The 9,942-nt window shown below is 26.4% G+C and overlaps 1 non-coding gene across 1 annotated transcript; it reads left to right on the forward strand.

Moving 5' to 3' along the window:
* Positions 1-6,777: 6,777 nt before the first annotated feature.
* On the forward strand, positions 6,778-6,892 carry LOC130799063 (U5 spliceosomal RNA). Its single transcript, XR_009039209.1, has one exon. It is a non-coding gene; the product is annotated as a U5 spliceosomal RNA (small nuclear RNA).
* Positions 6,893-9,942: the final 3,050 nt, after the last annotated feature.

Consider the following 9,942-nt stretch of genomic DNA (forward strand, 5'->3'; position numbering starts at 1 on the left):
TGTGCTAAATGCATGCATATCTTATCAATTACATCAAAATAAATTATGAATGATCTAGACTTATTAAAGCAGGGATTTTTTTTGCAACTAAATATGTCCATAAATTGTTAGAAAAATAAATCAAAACTCCGTCCATTTCATTGACTTTGTCCATTTTCTTATTTGTCCATCCCACTTGTTTTGTTTTATTTTCTTATTTATTAGGTCTTTTTTACAATATTACCCTTCTTTACTTTGTTCTTTATTAACAATTTAGTAAAATAAGTAAAATTTTATATGAAGCACTAGTTTTTTTTAACTTTATGCCGAAATAAAATAAGACAAAGTTATTGAAATGAGGAGAGTATGTGATTTTAGACCAAATAATTAAAATGAGGTTGACTAACATATTGATGAGCTATTCCTCTTATTAACAATTTGTTTTAGAATGAAACTTCATCATTTGGTGTGCAGTCACTCTCCATAATTTTATGCGGATCTTGTGTTGTAGAAGTCTAACACCACAATTTATTATAATATTTGATTATAAGATCAAAGTAGCGATCAGACTCACCTGATCAACATCATCTCAATTCTGATCATTGTTTTTATTCTTGAATTTGAATCTTAATGATAATTATCCGATTATAGCTTTTGATTTCACGTGATAGCCACCTTTTACATGATTTCGTATAGGCCTTTCACGTGACGACTGTGATCGTCCCTTTTCTTCATCCTTTGATATGATACTCTGCATCTTTTAGAGTTTTCACTTAATTCCAAAATCTTTTAAATAAAATGGTTTAAAGAACAAGTTTAAATGTTGAACAGTTTACATTTATTTTGCTTTTGTTATATTTATTTTGTTTAATTTGAAAAACAATATCTACTTCATTTTGCCAGTTTGTTTTTGTTAAATATGTTTATTTGTGACATTGCAATTGTCGACTCAATTCTGTAATGTCACAAATAAATATAAATTAAGAAAAATTGAAATTTTAGATAATAGATAATTTTTTTTAAATGAGATGGATGATAAATATATTATTTTATAATAAATTTTATGAACTTTAAAAAATATTAAAATAAAATTAGTGAAAAAAAAAGAAAATGACAATTATTAAAACATATTTTAATAAAGTTAGGTAAAACACATGGAAATCATAACCAAATTTAAAATATTAAAATAAAATTAGAGGAAAATATATAAAAATCATAAGCATAATTAAAATATAATATATAATATAAATAAAAAAATTCCTTATAAAAACAACAATAAAGCAACCCAAAATCTCTACTTTCCTGAGAATTGCAATTCACAATTAGCATTCTTCATATACATAAAAAAAAGCAAGAGATACCTTTGCATAGCAATTTGGATCAGGGGAGTGGTTGGCAAATTTCAACTTGTCGCCTTTCCGATAAGCATCAAGAACAAACTGCACAGTCAGTAAATAAATGTCAAAACTCATTAAGACAGAATATGCAAAATGAAGTTTCATCTAGAACTAAGAAACTAAATATATGATTAATCATTTCCACGACAAACCTGGTCGTTTAAATTGAAAAGAAATGAAGAATTTTAACGATCATATATCTTGCCACGTTTGTCAGCTTCCCGATGTGAGATTAAAAAATTATATATTTGGCCGACCCGATTAGAGATGGTCTCTCACAAGAATTTGTGTTTTTATTTTTAGTTATGACTAATTTTTTTTATCTCGCATTTTACCACTTTTTCCTATAAAATATTAATTTATTTTATTTTTTAGTATTTAAATACTATCGCATATTTAGAGGCGTTCAATGGATCGGATCAAAATATTAACGGACCGGGCCATCGGTTTGAACCCGACCCCTTAAGACTTTTTTTAATCTTCCGCTTGAAATTAGATATCTATAGCACAAATTTGATAGCAATGACTAATGAGCAGAGTATTTGAAATTAGAAAGCAAAAAACAGAAGCGCCTGAAAGCATTCTACATGTGCCTCCGGAATAACTAACACAGAGTATTAATTAACGCCATTTTGGTTTAGGCGTTGTGTATGTTTTTTTTCAGTCAACTTGTGTATATGATAATATGAGATTGTCTTAGTAAAATAAAAAATTAAGAGTATATTTAATGATAATAGAGTATTTTATAATCTCTATTAGTTAAAAGTTAAAACGTGAAAATTAACATTCATTAATTTTGTATTCATGTCTAGTTTCATACTCCATTTAAATTTATTATTTCTATTTTGTTTTATTATCATATTTGGTGAGTAATTTGCCTATATAAAAGTAAAGTCATTGATGCACTAATCGGATACTTAAAACTGTAAGTCTGTAACTCTACATAACTAAAAATTATACAAAATAAATATTAATAAACTGTATGTTTTAGACGAATCAATAAAATTCTATTTAATTATATTTTAGCGTATGGATTGAAAATAAAATACACATTAAGGGGTGTTTGGTATGAACTATTTAATACCAAGTAAGGGATTTAATTATGAATTATCATTACTCCACATTTTTTGTTTGGTATAATATTAGGTTAACCTAATCCCTTTCTTGAGGGTAATGAATACCTTATTTTGTTACCTATAATTTATGTCAAGTAACAAATTCTCATACTATGATCAAGTAAATGTTTCCTTATATTTTTACGCCAAATAACATATAACTACAATCTATACTCTTACCTTTACTCGTCTTTATCATTTCTCTTTCCATTACATTATATATTCCAATATCAAATACCCCTAACGACCCGTTTGGTTGATGGTAATGAAGTAATGGGAATGAAATGTTGTAATGGCAATAGTAATGAAGGAATGGATATTAGAATTGGTAATGAAGATTCTTTTGTTTGGTGTGCATGACTAAAGAATGGTAATGAAAGATAATATTCCATTGATTGCATTTGGTTGTTATTAATAAAAAATGGTAATGACTCTTAGTTTCATTATTGCATATTTGTATCTAAAAGCATTATTGTATCTAAATTATTCTATCTAATGGATCTTTTTTAATAATAATATTTTTTTGGATAATTACATACATTACCTTTTTTTTCTTCATTATTTTTTTTCTTCAGCTCGAAACAACATTACCTTATTTTATTACCACAGTAATACTTCATTACCATTACAGCCTAATACCAGGTTGTTTGATGGTAATAAAAATGGTCATTTTTGGTAATTTCATTACCTTATTTTATTACCATCCATTACCATTGAAGACATCCAAACAACCACATTTTTTATTACTTAATTTTATTACCATTACCGCCCTCTAATACCATGTACCAAACGGGCCGTAAGAGTGATCGATGAATAATGTCCAAAAAACAAATAGGACATTTAAAAAGAAACGAAATGAATATATTTTAAATCCAGTATGTGGCAATTGAAATAAGGTAAATTTAATTAGTTTAACTCCAGTGTGTTTAAACCCTTAGCTACGCGTACAATACATGTGTGTTTGCGATAATACCCAAATGGACGATTTCCTTTAGAGAAACTTATAATCGTAACATTTTCATCACATTTAGAAGAAAAAAAAACACTCCACATCAAAGTACAACATTTAGAAGAAGGGATAGTTTGAGTAAAGAAAGTTGATGATGCAGACAAAAGTATGAAGAAATTAAGAATACAAATTAAACTAGATTTTGAGAACATCAATGACCCTTTTGCCTGTAGGGTATGTCTCAAAGAAGAGGTTTCTGTATGTTTGAGTGGACACTCTTTTATATAACTGTGGTTCATTGTTGCATATCAGTTCATTGACAGGTCCCACTTCACCATCTGGGTTTGGAAAATAAAATGCTGCCACTGTAAACCTTTCCTTCTTTGAATTTGGAATCACCCTGTGTATTACACTCTTGAATATCCCATTACTCATCAACTGCATTTTAAAGCCATCATTTAAGACTACAATCAGGTTAAGAACTCATCATAGACTAGATATACATATATTATTTACATGGAGTATAGATGTGTATGTGTCTAGACCCAGAGTCGACCCTAAATTGAGGGTCTCACTCTTTTTTTTGAACCCTATAAATCTAGGATATGAGTCCTAAATTTTCAACTTCAAAGGATTTGAGTTTGGATTTGGGTCCTACAAAAAATAAGGTGTAAATCTCAGTTTGCTAGACCCTATTCGAATCCTACTCATACCCCTTCTTACTAATCTTGAGACTTTGACAAATCAACTTAAGCTTAAGAAAATACCTGAAGCTTTAAATATAATGCTATATAGTCGATCAACTCTAAATAAGGGTGAAAATTGAAAATATGATGAAGAAATTGCTAATATAACAAGTTGATTATCTTTTGTATTAAATTCTCAAATAAATAACCTTATTAGTCCGATGTATTGATTGCTCTAAATTTATTTTTAATTATGACTTACGTTTCATTCTTAATTTTTATCTCCACGTACATTTAATTTATCTTTCTGGTCATCCACAAACATTTTTCACTTTCTCATATATATATATATATATATATATATATATATATATATATATATATATATATATATATATATATATATATATATATATATATATATATATATATATATATATATACATATATATATATATATATATATATATATATATATATATACATATATATATATATATATATATATATATATACATATATATATATATATATATATATATATATATATATATATATACATATATATATATATATACATATATATATATATATATACATATATATATATATATATACATATATATATATATATATATATATATATATATATATATATATATATACATATATATATATATATATATATATACATATATATATATATATACATATATATATATATATATATATATATATATATATATATATATATATATATATATATATATATATATATACATATATATATATATATATATATATATATATACATATATATATATATACATATATATATATATATACATATATATATATATATATATATATATACATATATATATATATATACATATATATATATATATATATATACATATATATATATATATATACATATATATATATATATATATATATATATATACATATATATATATATACATATATATATATATATACATATATATATATATATACATATATATATATATATATATATATATATATATATATATATATATATATATATATATATATATATACCGTTTTAATTTATCACACTTTTACACAATTTCTTTGATTTTTACCGAATTTATAATTGAGTTATTTCTTTGAAATAAAGGAATATAGTTTCATATGGTTTACTTTATGATTTTTTTTTCAATTTTATTGCTCAAATATCCATTAAAAGTTTTGGTAAATCACTCTTAACCCAATGCGAAAAAACAACTTATAACTAACAATAATTTTTAACAAACGTCTTTCATAACAATTAACTTAACAACAGATAAACTTAGAAGTGTTCAAAATAGACCTAATAATCCGAAATTTACTAGACCTTATAACCGAACCCGATTTGTAAAATGATTTACCATGATGTGAAAAACAATAGGGACGCAAAAACCGATTTTAACCGACCCGAAATACGTAATCCGAAATCAACCCAATGACCCGATTGAACACCTCACAACTCGGTCAATATATATGAGACTATTATTTAATAATGCATCATGTTGCTACTTTTGATAATTGATTGAATATTAAAATTCAATAATCGAAACTCGATTTGTTTGAATGAATAAGAATAATCTAAACTATCTCATAGGCTATTAGTTACGTACTTAGACTTATTAGCTTTATTGAGTACTTTAAAGGCTAAACTAATAGTCTCTCCAATTCAGAGTAATTATCTCGATTTCTTTTTAGGCTTGTAATTAACTTATTAGAAATTTAGAATATATTACTAGAGGGAGAATTTATGCAAATTCCAAATGAGACATTTGTTTTTAATTAGAGGGAGTATAAGCTATTAGAATATACATTACTCTATTACACTAATAATCGATTGTATTTCTAAGTTTGACAATTGAAACTTATTATATATAATAAAGTGAATTAGATTAATCAAGTAATTATAACCATTTTATATGATATTATGTATTTATACTTATTAGTGACCTTGAATACTTTAAAATAATAAATCTATTACACTAATAATTGATCGTATTTAATTTAAAGCTTGATAATGTTCAGAACTAGACCTATTGGAGTGAATGAAACTAATACAAACTATCTTATAGAGTTATAGAGTTATAGTTACAGACTATCATTGACAGCTAACTCAATGTTATTACTGATCTTAGGGCTGGCAAACCTGCTAACCTGATCTGAAACCGACCCAAAATTAGCGGGTTTGGGTTTAGATTTTTGACCCAATTAATTAAATGGGTCAACCCAACCTGATCTGTTTATTAAATGGGTTAGGTTCAGGTTGAATATTTAAACCCGAAAAAAATCTGTTTAACCCATTTATTAAATTAGTCAATCAGGTCAGGTCGACCCATATTTGAACCCATTTATTAACCCATTGGAAATTTTGTAAATTCAGTTTTATTATTACTTATCCTAACTTACTCTAATGTAAAGATCAGTTAACAAGGGATTTCTTATTTCTAATTCTCAAGATACTACATTTTTGGAGTACTTTCCAAAAAAAAACATTGTTGTAGAGATTAGTGAAAACACAATATCCCACATCGGTCAAGAAAAAAGAGCAAGGTAATGCTATGCATATAAATAACAAAACTTGCTTCTCTTTATTCTCACGCTACCACGCAGTGAGCACAAAGCGAACTATTCTTTCGCCTTTTACTAAAGAATACCATGTGCTCGCTGCATTAAGTGGCATACGTTTATTTCTGGAGGAAGCCTTTATAGGCTATTAATAATTTATAGGCTATTAATAATCGATTGTAATTCAAAGTTTATTTATTGTAATTTGATCTATTATAGTAAATGAAACTAGTACCCCATCTTTTTTGTTACTTTGAATTAAATAGCCTAAATTATGCAATTTGATCAAATTCAATTATAAAAATATTTAATATTTGATATAAAATATTTATATACTCAAATAAATTATTTTAGATAACTAATTGTCCAATTTGATGAATATATTACTCAATTGATACATTACTTATTCTAAGTCGTTGATCTTTGTATATAGACGTGTGAGATCTTACTAGTTGTCCAATTTTTGTAATGTGCTTATTGGTTTATAATTGATTTTAATATCATGGGGAATCTTATTTATTTATATATAATCTTGTTTACAATGTTTCAATATTAGAAATTAGTTTTCAAATATTAAAAAAATCATAATTAGAAAATTGAAATTGGACCTAATTTGCTGAAATTAGGTGAAAAATTGATTCGGATTTATAACAGTTCGATTAACAATCGGTTCGGGTTTGTATCAGTTCGGATTAAAAACAGTTCGATTAATAATCGATTCGGGTTTGTATCAGTTCGATCTTAATCGGTTTTAGTCAGGTTGCATTCGGTTACGTGCATAGTTCGGGTCGGATTTGACTCGGGTCGATCACTGTTGAGTTCGGGTAACATCGGTTAACGTTTATATGTCGGTTATAAAATTCGGTTGCAGTTCGAGTTCGATTTTTCCCTTTTCGGTTATCAAACGGTTCGAGTGCAATATCGGTTCGGATAATTCTGGTTCGGTAAACATAAAAAATTAACATTTTTTCGGGTCGGATAATTTTCGATTCCGGGTCGGGTTTGTTTTGAACAGCTCTAGTAAAGTGACAAGATCTCCATCACACACTAAGCTTAGTGAACTTTTCTTTCTCACAAATAATGTAGAATGAGCAATTGAAGTGAATCACCCATTCCTTTCATAAGACTTTCCCCATCAACAAGAAGTGCTCAATGGCCTTCTTTTTCAACTAAAACCTAGAGTGACATCTACGCTATTCACAACAAGACCCGCAAAATACAAACAAAAGCAAGACACGACGAACTACAAGATAATACAAGGCTTTTACGGCTAATAAAATAAACCAAAATGTGAAATACAATACATCGTCTTAAAAAAGTTTCAAGTCTATTCACTGATAAAATCATGCATATAAACCTCTACTTGAAACTCCGATGGAGGCAATAGTTTTCACAAATAAGGAGAGGGAAAAAAAATTAGAGGAGTGCTGTCTTTTTAATAAAGTATTTCCTTTATAATTTGGATGAACTCTAGATCTTATTTTTTTTACTGTGAATTCGATGAACTACATTTGATAATTGATATATATTTCAAATTCTATTATACTAACAATTAAAGAGTTTTAGGTGATTGTTGGATTCATGTCTAACATAAAGTTGTAATTTGATTATTTTTGAAGATAACTAAATGAAAGAAATTGATTTAAAATTTGTTTGCTACTTTGTTTGTTCCATCATTAAACTTGACAATTCTAGAATGAGTTTTCTCATTTAAGCAAAAAGAGCACTCGTTCAAACAAACTTAACAAATTCAAGCCAATAATTTCTAAAATAAGTTTGCTCGTTCAAGCAAGGGGAGCACCCGTTAAAGCATTGACAGGCCCAATTAAAACCCTGTACAACCTGAGCATTAACACAAGGCCTCATAAAAATTATGCCTTAAAACTACTACCAAAAGCAATGTAGCAGGGCTGGTTGAGCTATTGAATCTCTAAGTAAACGTCAAAGAATTAATTCCTCTTAGCTCGTTTTTTTTTTATTTATTAAATTAGTACGTAAATATAATGATATACTTTTTTTTTTTTTTTTTGATGTTGTTTGAGTTCTATAGCATTAAGCTCATTTCTTTATTTAAATTTGTTGAATACAAATGATATTATGATATACTCGTTTTGTTTTTTTATTGTTGGGGATCGATAACCATCAAACTCATATTTTTTTTATCAAAAATTGTTGAATATCTTATTACCTTTTAGGGACCCTAATTTAATAGCTATAATTAGTACGTAATATAAAAGTACGATAATTCACTTTTTCTGTTTTAATGTTGTTGGGGCGATATACATTAAGCTTATTTATTTATAATTTCAAATATTTAAATTTGTTGAATATGCTCCTAACTTATTGCTGCCTATATTTAGTGTTTTCAAAACTATGATACTCTCACTTTTTTTTATTTTATCAAATTTCAAAATTGACCACTATTAAATTAAAGTGTATGAATCTATGTATATATAACATTTAGATTCATAAAAATATACATTATTAGCAATAATCTTTGTCACTTATGCTAATAGGTTTCCTATATAAGATATTGAGGGTTAAAGTTGTTAAAGTTTAATCATAAAATTAAAATATTAAAAAAAATAACTCGTATGTAAAAGGAGTATTATATATTATTAAAATATAGCATTATTTTTAAAGGGTCATTTTCGAGGTTTAATGTTGAGATCCGAAAATAAACGAAATGACCCTACTTATTGGTCAACTTAGGGTATAAATATCCCTAGTCTTGAAGAAACTTTTAGGGAGAGTTTAAATCAAGTTTAAGAGCATTATTTATGGTGATCTAATAAAAAGGTCATTCTACTATTTCTCTTTTCTAAAAGTTCATCTTTTAACCAAATTTTATTAACAATGACCTCTTTTAAAAGGTCATCATTTTTAAAAGAAGTTTTTTTTTTAGTTTTGAAAATATTTTAAATAATAGTAAGAGTGGTTTCACTTTATAGATCTTGAAAAAATATGAACGATTGTATATTTTTTTTATTTTTTGAATTTTATTTAAATGAGAAAATAGCAAGTTAAGATAAAAGAAGTATTTTTTCAACCAATTGAAAGAAGACAAGTGGAAAAGGCAACAGCAGAGTGTTGATGGAATGTCTTCAATAGAAACACACGGATCAACAGAATGACGACACATGGCATTTGCTTTGATTAAAAAGAGATGACCGTTTGAGAGATTAGGTCATACAGTGACC

This window comes from Amaranthus tricolor, chromosome 13, assembly GCF_026212465.1.
Source record: "Amaranthus tricolor cultivar Red isolate AtriRed21 chromosome 13, ASM2621246v1, whole genome shotgun sequence".
Taxonomy (NCBI): Eukaryota; Viridiplantae; Streptophyta; class Magnoliopsida; order Caryophyllales; family Amaranthaceae; genus Amaranthus; species Amaranthus tricolor.